This window comes from Candoia aspera, chromosome 2 (genome assembly GCF_035149785.1).
Source record: "Candoia aspera isolate rCanAsp1 chromosome 2, rCanAsp1.hap2, whole genome shotgun sequence".
NCBI classification, from domain to species: domain Eukaryota; kingdom Metazoa; phylum Chordata; class Lepidosauria; order Squamata; family Boidae; genus Candoia; species Candoia aspera.
In genome coordinates, this window is record NC_086154.1 from 54,229,123 (window position 1) to 54,245,273 (window position 16,151).

Sequence of the window (16,151 nt, forward strand, 5' to 3'; positions counted from 1 at the left end):
GCCTTTGCAACCATATGCTATTTAATTGTACACTGTCATGATTCTGTAATAAAAACTGAGTGCATCAAGAAATAAAGTTTTTTAGCTGATACTTTGTGGTTGGCTTGAAACACTTTTGAAAATAATTCTGGAGAAAAGTAGAAAAGCCTGGGTGGCTCCATCTTTATAGTAAACCTTATTTTCCTTCTATGTAACCTTCATAAACTATGGCACACACCATTCAAAACTGAATGGGTTGTGGCGGATTGTTATCATTGATGGATTGATTGATTAAACATGCCTGTGACCTTGTAATTGTTGCTCAGTTACCCTGGGCTGACTGCATATTTTACAATTCTTGCAGACTTACTGAAGTTTTCCTAGAAGTTTCAGTAGAGCAAGGAACAAAAATATCTACTCCTGACTCTGTTGCCTTTGTTTAATCAGTGGAAAAAAACGGTAGTTACCACCAATAGTTTTATCATCTGTTAAAAGCAATAATGAGATAAAAGGAAATATTAAAGGAAATATTAATTAATATAATAAAAAGTTCAGATTGCTTTAGGAAATTTTTGTTCTACCAGCACAAATTGCATTTAATCTATGCATTGGAATGGAATGCATTCATTTTTTGATTTATAAAAATATTCCTTCATGTTTAAACAGATGTCTCTAAGCATTTGGAAGTAAAATTTTCCTACCATGTTGAAGATTCTAACATTTAAATTGATTTAACATTTAAATAACTAAAAATTCCATTTACTTTTGTTTGTAAGGAGAGAATTTATGAACTGATGGAAACCATGACTAAAAGGGGCATAAATATGTATAAAGAAGTTGTTTCCTTGACCCAGAAAGCATCAAAATTGCGGCTGATTATACTGTCAACTATTCAGGATAGGAAGAGTATTGACGCCTTTGAACTTCTGTGTTGGAGAAGACTCCTGAGAATAGTGTGGACAGCCAAGAAAACAAACCAATGGATCATCGAACAAATCAACCCAGAGTTCTCACTTGAGGCACAAACGTCCAGGCTCAAATTATCCTACTTTGGGCACATTATGTGAAGACCTAGCTCTCTGGAGAAGGCTCTAATGCTGGGAAAGGTGGAAGGAAAGAGAAGAGGACAACCAGCAGCAAGGTGGATGGACTCAGTTACAATGACGATAAGTGCATCATTGGGAGACTTGAAAGAACAGGTTAGGGATAGATCGTCATGGGGAAAATCTATATGTAGTCACTAGGAGTTGAAAATAACTTGATGGCACATAATCAGTCAGTCAATCAATGCTGTGTATAATCCAACTGTATCTGTCATCTTGACTTAGTGCTGTGCCATTGCTAGTAATGAATATTGCCTTAAGACTAGGTAATATAGTTACTATATGATTTATGATGTAGATCATTTAGTTGGACCACATGGAAAATCCTTATCCTTGCTTGAGTGTCTATGGACTTCATCTTTAACATTTGAATGACAAGTAGAAATTCAACAGGCACAATGCTTTTTCATAGAAAGGCACAACAATAGAGAACACCTATATCTATTGATGTGCTGATGTACAGTCTTTGTCCGGAACAAAGTAGTCAGCATCATAATTGCCAGAGCTATTGTTACCATTAGAGACTAAGATAAAATTTCCCTCAAGTTGAACTTGACTCCTGGTTACTCCTTGTTTTCCTTTTGTTTATTATTGCCTTCTTCCAAGATATTTTTTCAACATATTAATTTAATCTACAGCTCTATGATTTCCTGGAGGCTTCCTATCCAATACCAATCAGGTCCAGCCTTCCTTAGCTTTCTAAAGATTAGCACAATACCCATCATTCCTTCTTCTTAGCATAATACAAGAAAATGAGAATTCCCATAGGGAAGCACCTCTTCATAGGTTTGCTACGTTTATGCAGGAAATAGTTCCTAGGGTTCTATTATTATATAGTATTCTGTCTTTTTCCATTCAAGGAAATAATCAGGATTTCTGTTCCCACCTACAATGAGCCAATATGTGTAGACTGTTATAACTTTTTAAAATAAAGAACTTAAAATAATTGTCATGAGTAAGGATGGCGAGCAGGGGGCTCCCATCCAGGCTGTAAAGTGCATGTGTAGTACTGAGGAATTAGGTATCCATTCAAAGAGACACAGATCGGGTCCGCCTTAGCCTTTGGGGTTTATATGTCTGGGTTTTTCCCACGCTTCTTCAGTTTGTTAGGATTTTCTGTTATGTAGCAGTAATAAAACACTAGAGACCTATTCCTTGTCTCAGCATGGTTCCTGGCTGTTAGGACATCAATCCTAACAAGCTCCTACTCCCATCAAAAGAGGGAGGAACAAAGAATTTAAAGGGGAGACATTTGGAAATGTCTTCAGAAAACCAAGAAATTCGGCTCGCCATCCAACAATTGGCAGCAGCCCTGCAACAACACCAACAACAGGTAGATCTACAGGTCAACACATTACAAGCTGCCATGCTACAGCAGTTACAACAACCAGCTCCGATTAACCCACAACCGGCGCCAGCAGCAGCAGCAGCAGCTCCGCCAGTAGTCTTGAGATCCCAGGGCAGTCTACCAGAGAAGTTTGGAGGAGAAGCAGGACAGTTGAGAACCTTTCTCACACAGTGCACAATGTTTTTCGACTGCAGACCAGCAGAGTTTCCCATAGACAGAACCAGAGTCACCTTCATCCTAAGTCTGCTAAAGGGACCAGCAGCCAAATGGGCTATTCCCATGGTGGAGAACAACGACCCGATTCTCAATGACTACCAGAACTTTTTGGCAGGGTTCCGAGCACACTTTGACGACCTGATCAGAGAGGTCACTGCCAGCCAGGAAATTCGGAAGCTCAAGCAAGGTAACAAGAGGGTGGGAATCTACATTGCTGATTTCAAGTTGTTAGCAGGAGATCTGGACTGGAATGAGAGTGCATTAAAAGACCAATTCAAACAGGGGCTGGATGAAGAAATTAAGAATGAATTAGTGCGCCAGGGAACACCAGCTAACCTAGAAGCCTTATATCAGTTGTCTGTGGTCATAGATGCCAGGCTAGAAGAGCTCAGACAGATGCAGCTGGGGAGAAACAGGGCCCTCAGAGCGCTTCCAGGATTTCCAGCTCTCTCCGTAGCATCTACTCACTCAGGACCAGAGGAGCCGATGCAGATTGGGGCGAGCAGGAGGCTTACTTCCGAGGCTGAGAGGCAGAGAAGGAGAGAGAGAGCCCTCTGTTTTTATTGCAGAGCCCAGGGGCACATGGTGAGAGCTTGCCCAGCGAGAGGCCAAGCAACTTCAGTAAGACCCCCAGGGCAAGCAGCTGAAACAAGAGCCATCTCCACCTCTGCTTCCGACCAGGGAAACTCCGTCGGTCTCCCTCCACAGAGCTCAGCAGGGAGACCATCAATCAATTAAGGAGCGCTCATTCCGAGGATTCCAGGCAATCCTTTTACTACTTACCAGTAATAATGCACATCAACCCAGAGCACCAGGTCAAGCTAGAGGCCCTCGTGGATTCCGGAGCTTCAACCAATTTTATTGATGTGCAGACCATACAAGACTTCAACATCCCGACCATAGAATTGCCATGTCCCATAGAAGTGGAGACCATTGACGGCCAGCCCCTCAAGGCAGGGCCGATTAGAAGGTTCACAGAACCGGTGCAACTGACAATGGGAGACCACACTGAGTGGATCCAGCTTTATGTTACTGCATCGCTTAATGTGCCTGTAATCCTGGGCACACCTTGGCTGAGGATCCACAACCCATTGCTGAACTGGACTACGGGAGCAATCTCCTTCCCAGCTAAGGAATGCCAGCACCACAAGATTCAAGCCGCTGTCCTTTCTCCAGCAACCAACGCAGTCACGGAAGCAGGGGGGGTCCAGTTGCCAGCCAAGTATGCAGATTTCGCAGACGTTTTCAGCGAACAAGAGGCCACAGCACTACCCCCCCATAGGGACGGTGATTGCACCATTGAGTTGATACCAGGAGCCAGGATTCCAGCAAGGAAACAATATCCCATGTCTCCCAAGGAACTAGCCACCTTAAAGGATTACTTGGACTCTAATCTCCAAAAGGGGTTCATCCGACCATCTACTTCCCCAGCATCTGCTCCTACCTTCTTCGTACCAAAGAAGCCTGACCCATTGGCACTGGCAAACCAGGAGACACCCATGAGAGTGGTCCACGATTTCAGTTTTTTAAATAAACTCACAAAAAAAGAAACTTATCCCCTCCCGCTAATATCTGATCTGCTGGATCGCTTACAGAAAGCACGCATTTTTACCAGGTTGGATCTCAGGAATGCATACAATCTGATCCGGATGAAAGAGGGGCACGAATATCTGACTGCCTTTGACACCAGGTTTGGTAAATTTGAGTACCTTGTTTTGCCCTTTGGCTTGTCTAATGCAGGAGCCATATTTTCCCGATTTATGAATCAAATTTTCTCTGATTTACTAGATAAGTATCTGGTCATTTAACTAGATGACATATTAATTTTCTCTGAGGATGCTACAACTCATGTAACCTGTCATGAGTAAGGATGGCGAGCAGGGGGCTCCCTTCCAGACTGTTAAGCGCATGCGTAGCACTGAGGAATTGGTGAGCCATTCCAAGAGGCACAGATTGGGACCGCCTTAACCTGCGGGGTTTATATGGCTGGGTTTTCCCACGCTTGTTCAGTTTGTTAGGATTACTGTTATGTATTAGCAAATAAACATTAGAGAACAGTTCCCTGTCTCAGAGTGTTTCCTGGGAGTCAGGACATAACCCATGTACGTAATGTCTTACAAAGACTGAGAGAGAACAAGCTATTTGCCAAGCTAGAGAAGTGTGCCTTTGATTTAACTGAATTACATTTCCTGGGCTATAAGGTATCAACAGAAGGCATATCCATGGATCCTTCTAAGGTCCAGGCAATTCTCTCTTGGCCACCTCCCCGAAATGTTAAAGAAGTACAAAGATATCTAGGATTTTGCAATTTCTACAGGCGGTTCATTAAAAACTTTAGTGACAGGGCTAGACGCCTCACACAGCTTTTGAAGAAAGGATCAAAATTCATTTGGGGGGAGAGAGAGCAAGCAGTCTTCCAAGAATTTAAGCAACGCTTTGCATCCCAGCCGCTGTTAAGACACCCTGATCCCACGAAGCAATTCATAATGCATTCAGATGCTTCCAATATTGCCATTGGGGCAGTGTTATTGCAATATACAAACAAAACCGAGAATACATTGCTTCCGTGTGCCTTTTTTTCACGCATGCTCTCACCAGCAGAGAGAAACTATGATGTTTTTAACAAGGAGTTGCTGGCAATTAAAGCAGCATTCCAAGAGTGGAGGCGCTGGCTAGAAGGTGCAACCTTTCCTGTGAAAGTTTGCACCGATCACAAGAATTTACAGCTTCTACAAAACACCAGATCCCTCACCCCACGCCAGATCAGATGGAGCCAGTTTTTCTCCCATTTCAATTTTGTTATTTATGTTCCCAGGGCGCAAAACTGCTTGGCAGATGCCCTGTCTCGATCCATTCAGGCAACCCCCGCCACTCACCAGAAGGTACAGGCTACTATAATACAACCTCACAACTTTGATCAGTCTATGAGGGGGAACCAAATGGAGATTTTAGCAGCAGGCAGCCAAGCAGAGGACCTATTTGCAAGAGCCAGAGCTCAGCAGCAACAGGACCCGTATGCCAGGGCCAGGATGGATGACCTCCAGAGGGGCCCACAAGACACTGCCCCCCCATTCAATGTGGAGGCAGGAATCCTCTGGCATAGTGGGCAATTATATATTCCCCCTTCATTGAGGGAAGAAGTACTGAGACTTTGCCATGACCATCAAACGGCAGGCCACGGAGGTGTTTTCAAAACTCTCCATAGAGCTCTGAGAGACTACTGGTGGCCTAAGATGACTGCAGACACAAAGGGTTACGTTGCTTCTTGTCACACCTGCAGACGAGCCAAGCCTCTCCCAGGGAAGCCCACAGGACTCTTGCAACCCCTACCCACCCCCAGTAGGCCTTGGGATACAATCTCCATGGATTTCATCACTGATTTACCCCCGGTCCAGGGGCTGACTTCCATACTAGTGGTGGTGGACCTTTTCACAAAAATGGCGCATTTTATTCCTTGCAAGGGCCTCCCATCTGCACAAGCCACAGCACAGTTGTTTATGGACCATGTTTTTAGGTGTAGAGGCATGGTGAATCACTTGGTGAGTGACAGAGGCCCACAGTTCACTTCCAGGTTCTGGAGGGCCCTTTTCTAGTCATTAGGGGTCCAGATCCACCTGTCATCATCGCATCATCCTGCTAGTAACGGGCAAGCCGAGAAAATTAACCAATGGTTACAGCAGTATCTCAGGTGTTACACCACTTATCAGCAAGACAATTGGCCAGCCCTACTCCCCATGGCAGAATTTACTTATAACAACTCTGTGCAATCCTCGACCAAGATGTCCCCTTTCCAGGCACTCCTCGGGTGTTGCCCACCTCCTCCCAGCAGGGAGCTGTTCCAGCCGCGGCTGATTTTCTTAAAGAGCAACAAGCTGCACAGGAGTTGTTAAAGGAGCAGCTGAACAGGGAAAAGAGTGCTTACAAGAGAGCTGCAGATGCTCACAGACAAGAGGGGCCAGCGATTGCAGTAGGAGACAAAGTGTGGCTCTCTACCAAGTTTTTGACCTCTACCAGGCCCTCCAAGAAGTTGGACTCTAAGTTTGTGGGCCCTTTCACTGTGGTACAGCAGATAAATCCAGTGGCTTATCGCTTAAAGCTGCCAGCATCCATGAAAATCCATCCAGTCTTTCACAGAGCCTTGCTAGCCAAGGACCCTCCCTCAAGTGCCTTACGATCGCAACTGCCCCCCCCACCTCCAGTAATTGTGGAGGGGGAGGAGGAATACGAAGTTGAGGACATTCTGGACTCTAGGAGGAGGGGAAGGGGCATCCAATATTTAATACACTGGAAAGGGTACCCTGAGGAAGAGCGCACGTGGGAGAATGCCAGAGATGTACATGCTCCAGCACTGGTTCATCGATTCCATCAGCTTTTCCCTCACAAACCCAAGCCTCACACTCTACCAGAGATTCCTCACTTGGATGAGCAGGCAGAGGAATTCGTAAGTTTGCACCTTCCACCCCCGCCTGAAGCCTTGACTCCAGTTACAGAGGAGGGGGGGGCACAGCCCTCCACCTCAGGTGTGCATTTCCCAGGGGGGAGGGGGGACGACTCTTCTAATTATCTAGCTATTTTCCAGCAGCGGCCACCTGGGCCAGAAGCGTTATCAGACCTGGAGAGCAGCACTGATTCGTCCTTGGAGGAGTTTTCCTTTGAAGACTTTCCATCGTTGCCCAGTTCCCATGGGAGCTTAGAAGGAGACGTCGACTCTTATCAAGCCTTTGGAAGGGAGGGGGCTGAAATGGAATGTGAATCTGGAGGGGAGGGTGATGTCATGAGTACTGATGGCAAGCAGGGGGCTCCCATCCAGGCTGTAAAGCGCATGCGTAGCACTGAGGAATTGGTCAGCCATTCAAAGAGACACAGATCGGGCCCGCCTTAGCCTTTGGGGTTTATATGTCTGGGTTTTTCCCACGCTTCTTCAGTTTGTTAGGATTTTCTGTTATGTAGCAGTAATAAAACACTAGAGACCTACTCCTTGTCTCAGCGTGGTTCCTGGCTGTTAGGACAATAGTAAAGCAAACAAAGCACTTACAGATCATCATTATATCAATTATTTTATCAGAGAGATTTATTTCTGGAACAAGGATAATCTTTATTTATTTATTTATTAATTATTCAAATTTCTATCACCACCCATCTCCCCCCGAAAAGGAGGGATTAATGTAATTAATCTAAGAATAATTAGAAAAAAAATATTTTGTGACAACCCTTTAGCAAAATTCAGTTCATGAGCCAACTTCTTAATAAAAGCTATTTTCCATACTCCCCCAGTCTGATCTACTGAAAGACCCAAAGTAATTTTTCAGGGTTAATCTAGATGTTTCTGGCATATATTTGGTTAGATATATTTGTATTCATCCTAAAATCTAGAAAGTAGGATTACAGCCTGATCGGTTACCTCATCATTTATTATATTGTTATATATGGGAGTAATGTTGAACTCCAAAATCTTGAGTGATTGGCCAATGTACCCATATATCGAAGGATTCCATTCTTCACAATCTTTCCAACAAAGTAGAGACAAAAATGTTTTCATTTAGTGTAGTTTTGCAGACATAAAATGCCTTCTTACACAGAATTTAGCTATTGCTTTAATCTCTGGCACTGTGATTCAGTCTAACCCTTAATAAAAGTTAATAAAATCCATACTGTAGCTCATTTTAAATATTCTCTTGACATGGGATATTTTATTTTTTATAACCAACCTGGAAGAGGTTATATCTATACTAATTTGTGATAAATTTCATATATCGTTGAGATTAAATAAGTTGAGAAACAAAACGTAAAAAGTTTAAAGCAGTAAACTTAATGAACAGTTAAAAGCTTGGTGAATGATGCATCTTTATAAACGTTCCAACTGCTGAGAGAACAGAGGCAGGTACAACTTTTGTGAAAGAATGCAGCACCGTCCGGGAGTGCTGCAGGAGAAGGTTGTCTCCTGCATGCTAAATAGACAAACTTCTTCAACAGTGGAGTGTCTTCAGACAAACCTCTCCTCCACATCTTATCATCCAGAGAGATTTGTAATGGGAATGGCGCATTACCAGACAGTGAAGTCCTATGCCATTTAGGGGCTTTAAAGATCAATAGCAAGACCTTTAAGTGTGCTTTCTGTAGTAAGAGACTGGCAATCTGTGCAGATTTTTCCAGATAGGCATTATCTTCTCCCTGTGCCAGTTACCATCGTATCTGCTCCATTTTGCATGTCATTTGCACTTCTGGACACTTTTCAACACTAGACTCATATACAGTTAATAACATCTGCTGGGCGTAGTTTTGAGCAGAAACTGGGGAAAACAAGATTTGACCTAGGACTTGTTTCCAATAAACCACATTCCAAATAAACAGCATCAGTTCTGTTCCTAATCCTATGGCTTATTCAGCATTGACTAAAAGCCCAGGATTCCTGCGATTCATGAAAATAATTTTTTTTAGTTTGGTTTTTCTTAGGAAAGCTTTTTTTTTACATGTGTGTTTATATTCTTATCAGTTTATCGTTATTTTTCATCCACTCTTTCCTGTGTTTTCTTTTAGTTTTTTAAGCTTTAAGCTTAGTATCTTTCTTCATAAAGGAATCTCTGACTATAGCTTTAAAGATGTCCAATTATCTGACTTATATAAAAGTGTCCTATATAATACAGTGGCCAATAGAGAAAGATTACCTTTATCATATTACATAATGTTTTCCTTAACAGTTGGTTAATTCAGTAAAGTGGGATTTGTTCCCCATGTGAAAGTATGCATACAGTTTTGATTAAGTTTTTAAGGCAAAAGGATGTAGTTGTGGGATGAGTTCCCATGTTCCCAGATTAAGACATTTGCTCAGAGACCATCATAAAGTCCGTTCTGAAGAGAATCATATTTATGTGAAAATATATAATGTACTGATTTAGGATTCAGATATCACCACATATCTCCCATTGCATATTCGTCTACTGTACTGTTAATACCTCTGGGCTGGTATTCAGTTTCATGAGGAAATCCCTGTCCATTTTGGAGATGACAGCAGCATTAAATCTCCACTCTCATTGTCACATCCCTGTCTTAAAAGCCCATTGTTCTTAGACTTTTGACTTTGGTTTTATTTTTTTTGTTATCCTGCATAAGTATCTAATGTGAAGTTCTTGTTCACTAGTGTTTCATTTCAAACAAAAGAGTTCTTCGTAGGATTTTAAACAACACTGCCATCTAAGGTCTGATGAGGTTCAGCAATTACCACTGCTACAGCTGTTGCACAAGTTATCCCTGCAGCATTATATTTTTCATGAAATTTTGATCTTAAAATGCACTGGTAATGAAGATCTTGCATGAGTTTCAAAAGTAGGGAAACAATTTAAGTCAGTAAAAGTTCCTATTGTTAAAAAGTATTTATTTATTTAATTTATTTTCTATCCCACTTTTATTATTATTTTTATAAATAACTCAAGGTGGCTAACATACCAAATACTCCTTCCTCCTCCTATTTTCCCCACAACAACAACCCTGTGAGGTGAGTTGGGCTGAGGGAGAGTGACCAGCCCAAGGTCACCCAGCCGGCTTTCATGCCTAAGAGGGACTAGAACTCTCCGTCTCCTGGTTTCTAGCCCGGAGCCTTAACCACTAGACCAAACTATTTCCTTCACATTTTTTATAATTACTGTATATTCCCCAAACCTGGATCTCTCAATTTTTATATCAAATATTGTAGTATGTTCTGACTGGATCCAGTCTTCTCATTTCTTGTCCAGACAGAAAATAATCAGCTAACAATTTCATTTCCTATGTATTCCAGCTAGAATGACTAAACTGAGATAAGTCCAAAGCACCTGAAGCTATCAGGTTTCAAGACAGGTGGATCTGAAGTGATTGCCGCCATTTTTTCCTCTACTCGAGGAAGGGAAAATTTCTTCCAAAATGAGACCATGCATGCCCATGACACATGGGCTTTCTAGAGCAACTGCTGTTGGGCAATGCCATCTTGGGTGGTTGCTAAAGAAAGGCTCCAGTGGTTTATGCCTGAATATAGCACAGCTTATATAATTAAAAGTGTCAAACCAGTAAAGGCTTGGGAACCAATGCCCTGCCATTTTCGTGGATTTTTAGAGTTATTTCCAGGTTAGGTATCTTTCTCTAACTCTAGAATGTAATTTGTCCTGTAAAACAGATACCAATCTCTTTTGCTGAAAGATTATGCCACACGTTGCACAGAAATCAAGTCTCTCTCATTCTGTCTCTCTCTCCCATATATTTTCTGTTATGTGGTGCAGTGGTCAAGGCATTAAACTAGGTTTGATGGCACTCTCAGCCAAGCAAACTCAATGAATGACTTTAGATCAGTCACTCCCTCCTGTCCAAATCTACTGGTAGGTTTATGGGAATAACATGAGAATAAGACCCTCCCCCCCCAAGCCACCTTGAGTTTTCTGAAGGAAACACAGGATATACAGTAGATCTGATTAATTACACCGTATTTCTGACCCAAGATCCTTGACAGTCCAAGTATAGTGTTCACTGATGAAAGGGACCCAGAAGCTCCAGGATGGCCTTAGAGCCCCTCAATCTGGTCTGCAACAATTTCCTGACTGTGATGCCCACATCCTAATCTTTGAATCTGCTGGATGTTCTAATATATATCTTTTGGATAAGAAAAATGTTTTCACTGTTTTTCACAGCTGTGCAGTATTTCAAAGTTTCCTGTATTCTTGGATCATAAAAGGCTACGGTAAACTGATTAGAAGTGGGTCCTGGAAAAATAATGTACCCCTTAAAATTAATTAAATGTTGAACATGTTTTAGCTCTTCAAACAAACAATAACTTTGTTTATTGAGTGTATCAGAAGTATGGAAAATAACTAAAATTTGCAACTGAGATTAGATTACTACTGTATGATCATTCATGTTATGATTTGGAAATGCTCATTCTGTAGCACTAAAAAGATCTTTCCCTTAGTTCTCTGCAAGCAGAAACTGATTGATTGACTAATTAAATAAATTATCCTGTATATTCACAGAGGATAGGGTTATTTCCAGAAATGATGATCTAAACTAAACATGCAAAAATAAAATACAATGGCACAGTAAAGTTCCAAATAATTAACCAAACTAAAACTATAAAGCAGCTAATAGGTCAACCACTAAAATGTTGGTTTGAATAAAAGGATTTTAACAGCTCTAGAAATATCGTGGCAGTGTTATTATTAATAATACATGTTTTTGTGCAAAGGACCTTTTGCCTTTTAAATTTGGTTACTTTATTAATAGCAAATTAGTACCAGGTCTACAAGACACTTGGCCTCTCTAGCGTGTTTCCCTTTTTCTGAATATTCCTTCCCACTCAATTTCTTTTATCCATAGACCTTAAGCTTAAACCTCCTAGTGGGACAAGAACAGGTCTTCTGTATACTCCGCTTAGTAAACAATCTCTGTGGAGAATTTTTAGCAATTCAAAGGATAGTTAAAAGGTCACCCCTTATTCTTAAACTCTGAAGAATTTAGAAGGAAGAAAAAAAAAATGCTTCTTCTTTAGCACCAGCCAAATTTGCTATTCATCACTGTAATGATCCTTCCTCCCATGAATCTATAAGAAAAAAAGGCAAGTATTTTTGTTTCCTCTTTTTCATTTCTAGATAAAAGCTAAAAGGTTCTCATCTTCTGCACTTGAAAACAAAAAAAAAAGAAAAAGAAATCTGCTGTTGAGAGTCAAAGTGAACAGAGAGGTCTCCAGGGATTTGTCTGAACCGAGCAAAATGGAAAATCTGCTTCCGTCCAAAATGAAGCTACTTTCATGATGAACAGCTTCCATGTATTTTGCAGCTTTGAATCTATTTCAGAAGCCAGCAGGGCATCTGGAACAAACAGCATGAGGATAGGAGAATTATGCACAACAACAAATCAAGAAAGAAGGAGATGTCCAGATTTGCCTAGATGCTGGCAAATTGATTACAAGGCTATTGTGTGTGAAAGATTATACAATATTTGACTGTGTTCATCATTCAACTAAAGAATATGCCGTTTGATAATGAAAACAATACCAGACAATAAGCAATCTTTCTGCATAGTGAAAAATAAACAATTGTTCCTAGATTTTCTGCCTCTGTAACAGAATGAGAATAGTCTGACAACCAAAGAGAATGGGAATAGTTCTAATGAAACACTGTCCTAACCCTAAAAGGATGAGACTTAAGTGTGTGTGTCTGTGTGTGTGCGCACATGTGCATGCTTGTGTTTATTCCTTGCCTTGTGGTATTCTGAATATTGAAACATACAGCCTAACTTCCCATCTTCTCCCCCCACCCCTTTGCCCCCTGTTTTTTCTGTTTAAGTCTGACAAAACTGAAGTGAAATACATGGAAAGCTGACATCATAAGTTTCTATGTATAAAAGAATCACGATGTTTGGCTGCAACCCTAACACTCTTTTACTATGAAATAAACACCCCTGAATTCATGTTTGTAGCCTGTCCCTAAACAAATTTATTAGCCTAGAAATAAAATAAAATAGACAATTGCACCAACTGATCTCTCATTAATGTTGGATTTAAGAATATCCTTATCTGAGTCTTCTCTTAAAATGGTGTCAAATGAATTACTGAATTTCTCTCATTGTAAAAGTTAAAAGCAACTCTCGGAGAAAAGCTCCACATGAATTGGAGAACAGATCGGACTGTAGTTCAGGGGGAGAGGATGGTGAATCTCTTTAGTCATTTCTTTCTCATCTAAATTGTCCTACTGAATGTGCTAATTTATTGTACAAAAAAAAAGTGCATATACTGGACAGGGGAGGCATAGAGTACATGTATGATGCATATTTTAAAAGCCTAAAGAGAAAGCTTATTGGATGTTCTATGGCTAAGAGTCTAGCTGAGTAGTTAAGACTGAATACTAACTTACCATAGGAGAAGATATACATGTGGAGCATCTTGAGTGATGTCATCAAAGTCAACAATCAAAACCCATGCGGTGTCGCCAAGTTATGAACTCTTCCGAATATGAAGTGTTATCTAATCCCATAAGGAAAGGTTGCTTGCCAGTCCTAAAATTAATGATTAACATAAACCCACTTGATAGTATTGACCTTGGTAACCCTAGGCTTTGACTATACTGAAAACCTATATTTTTCAAGTAAACCCTATTTTGAGGGGTTTTAAAATAAAGCCCAGTAAAATTTTATTTTTCTTGAGTTTTAAGATCAGAACTTCACATGCAGGAAAAAAAAAATCTTTTAAAGCTGCTTTTTGCTTTTTCTGAATGTTAAAGAAATGTATTCTTGCGCAGTTTAATTGGAAACACCCATACAGACACCCACACACACACTCCTTAAATGAAGGAAAAGGTACTTTTAAAGCTACAGCCTTTCTTTTATTGCCTTTTCTGAAAGTTTACTTATTTTTATTTACTATTAAATTTCTTTTCTGCCCATCTTGCATATGATGACTCTGGGCGGCTTGCAAATAATAAAAATAGCATTTCAGGTTAGTTCTAAATTTAATTTAAGTTATTCAGTTTAGGCACCACCCAACTCCAACCTGATTCGGGCAGTGTATAAAAAAACCAAACAATGTGCAGAGTACAAAGAGTACACTGTAATAACGGAGGAAGAAGAAAGGAAAAAAGAACTGGAACAGATGGCCAGTCCAGTGAGTAGCTCCCACACCCGCCAACACACTTGATGGGCCCCAGCCACCCTAACCCAAGGCCTGGGAGAGCATGCAGGTCTTCAAGGCCTTCTGAAGTGCCCATAGGGGGGCAGCCATAGACATCGGGAGCACCCCATTCCAGAGGCAAATAGGACAGGGAAGACCTGCTTCCTGGGTCCTGATTGATCACCCTGTTTAACTGAAGGGACCCAGAGCGCACTGGCATTGTCGGCTCGTATTGGCCAGGAAGGCCCCAAAGGAGAAAACCTGACCTGAGCAGGAGCTTGGCCTAGTAAAATGGCTTCAGCTTGCTAAAAAACACTGATGTGGTGCAAAAAAGCACAAATAGAGGAAACAGCTCGTGCAGCTGGATTAAGCAGAAGATGTATCTTCAGGAACAGCTGCAAGAATAGAGAAGTTGACCCCTGAAATTGCAAATGCTTGCTGAATTAAGGCTATTCATAAAAAGAGGAATTTGGGTTTCCAGGAAGGGGGGTTGAGTTGTTCTGGGGTGCTGCTCTGGCTCATGTAAACAGGATCACTAACTAAGCTTTTGCCCTCTTCCTCATTAGTGGGCAGAACCTTGAATTCTCCCCTTGTGCAGTTAAAATAAACTTTACTCAAAGCAGAGAACATGGTTTCCACTCACTAAAAAGGATAAGGGACTTGTTTTTTCCCCTTCAACATCACAAGAGATAGGTGGTCACTCAGATAACTAGGCCTGTGCCATGGGAAACCCAACATCTTAATTGTGTTTTATTTTGTGCCATTTTAGAAATTGTGTGGACTCAAGACATTAGCATGACACAGATTTTGAAAGTCTGTATCATAAAAATCCATAATTGTTGTTTGATGTGCTGTCTATATAACCAAGAAGAACAGGTTGATGACTGCACAGAAACAGAGTTTATTAAAAGCTTTTGTTGTAGATTTTCCAGAGCTGGCACCCATTTTTCACACAAGCTGAATTATATTTCACACAAGACACTTTTGTGGAAATAGCAACCTTCCTATGTTGCACTGAGGAGGACACTCATCCACTTTTAGCAGTATCAACTACAGGGGCCAAATTGCCTGTTAGTCTGAAGAGGCTGATATAGTGAAGTATTACTCTTGTCAACTACAAGAAGAGTTAACATTCTCACACTGAACTCTGTAATGAAATATATTTACATGTAAAGCATAATTGATTTTATTTCCTTTGCTAACCCTATTTAACCATTTCAGACTGTAGCACAGACATGTAATGTAATTGATGGAGGCAGGATATTTTCCAAATCAGTCAATCTGGGTCTCATTGGTTTTGCAAAAGTGCTAAGAATTTAGGTTCCATAAGATTAGTTTGCGATGTCAATATGAATTATAAAGGCAGGAACAGATGTGTTCAACTTTTAATATGAGGTTTTGTAAGAGTCTGACACCTCTATTACCAATAATAGTCCAACTCATGCACAAATGAATTATGCAGATTTCAGATTTATTGAGAATGTGTACAGACCAAGAGAAAAAGCTGCGATTGAAGATTCCTGCCTAAACTACCTAATTAAAAGCAAGCAGTCACCCCACTCCCCTCCTCTATCTGTTCTTCCCACTGATTCCAACGGCCATGCATGCCGAGTCCAGGTGCCTTCGGTTGGTACGACCTTGACTTTGTCCAATTGGTCCAAACAACATACTTCAACACTCCTTGATGCTTCCCCTCCCCACTGGTTCTTGACACACATTGACTCATCATGGCAGATGAACATGGTCAAACGATTCGTCAGTCCTTTGATCCTGGATTCTGACAGGTTTTCTCATCATGCAGATGCATATATCATTTCACAGTTCAGAAGAACTTTTTTGAGAATGGTCACAACTTAGGTTTTGTTTTGTTTTTAGAAGTAGT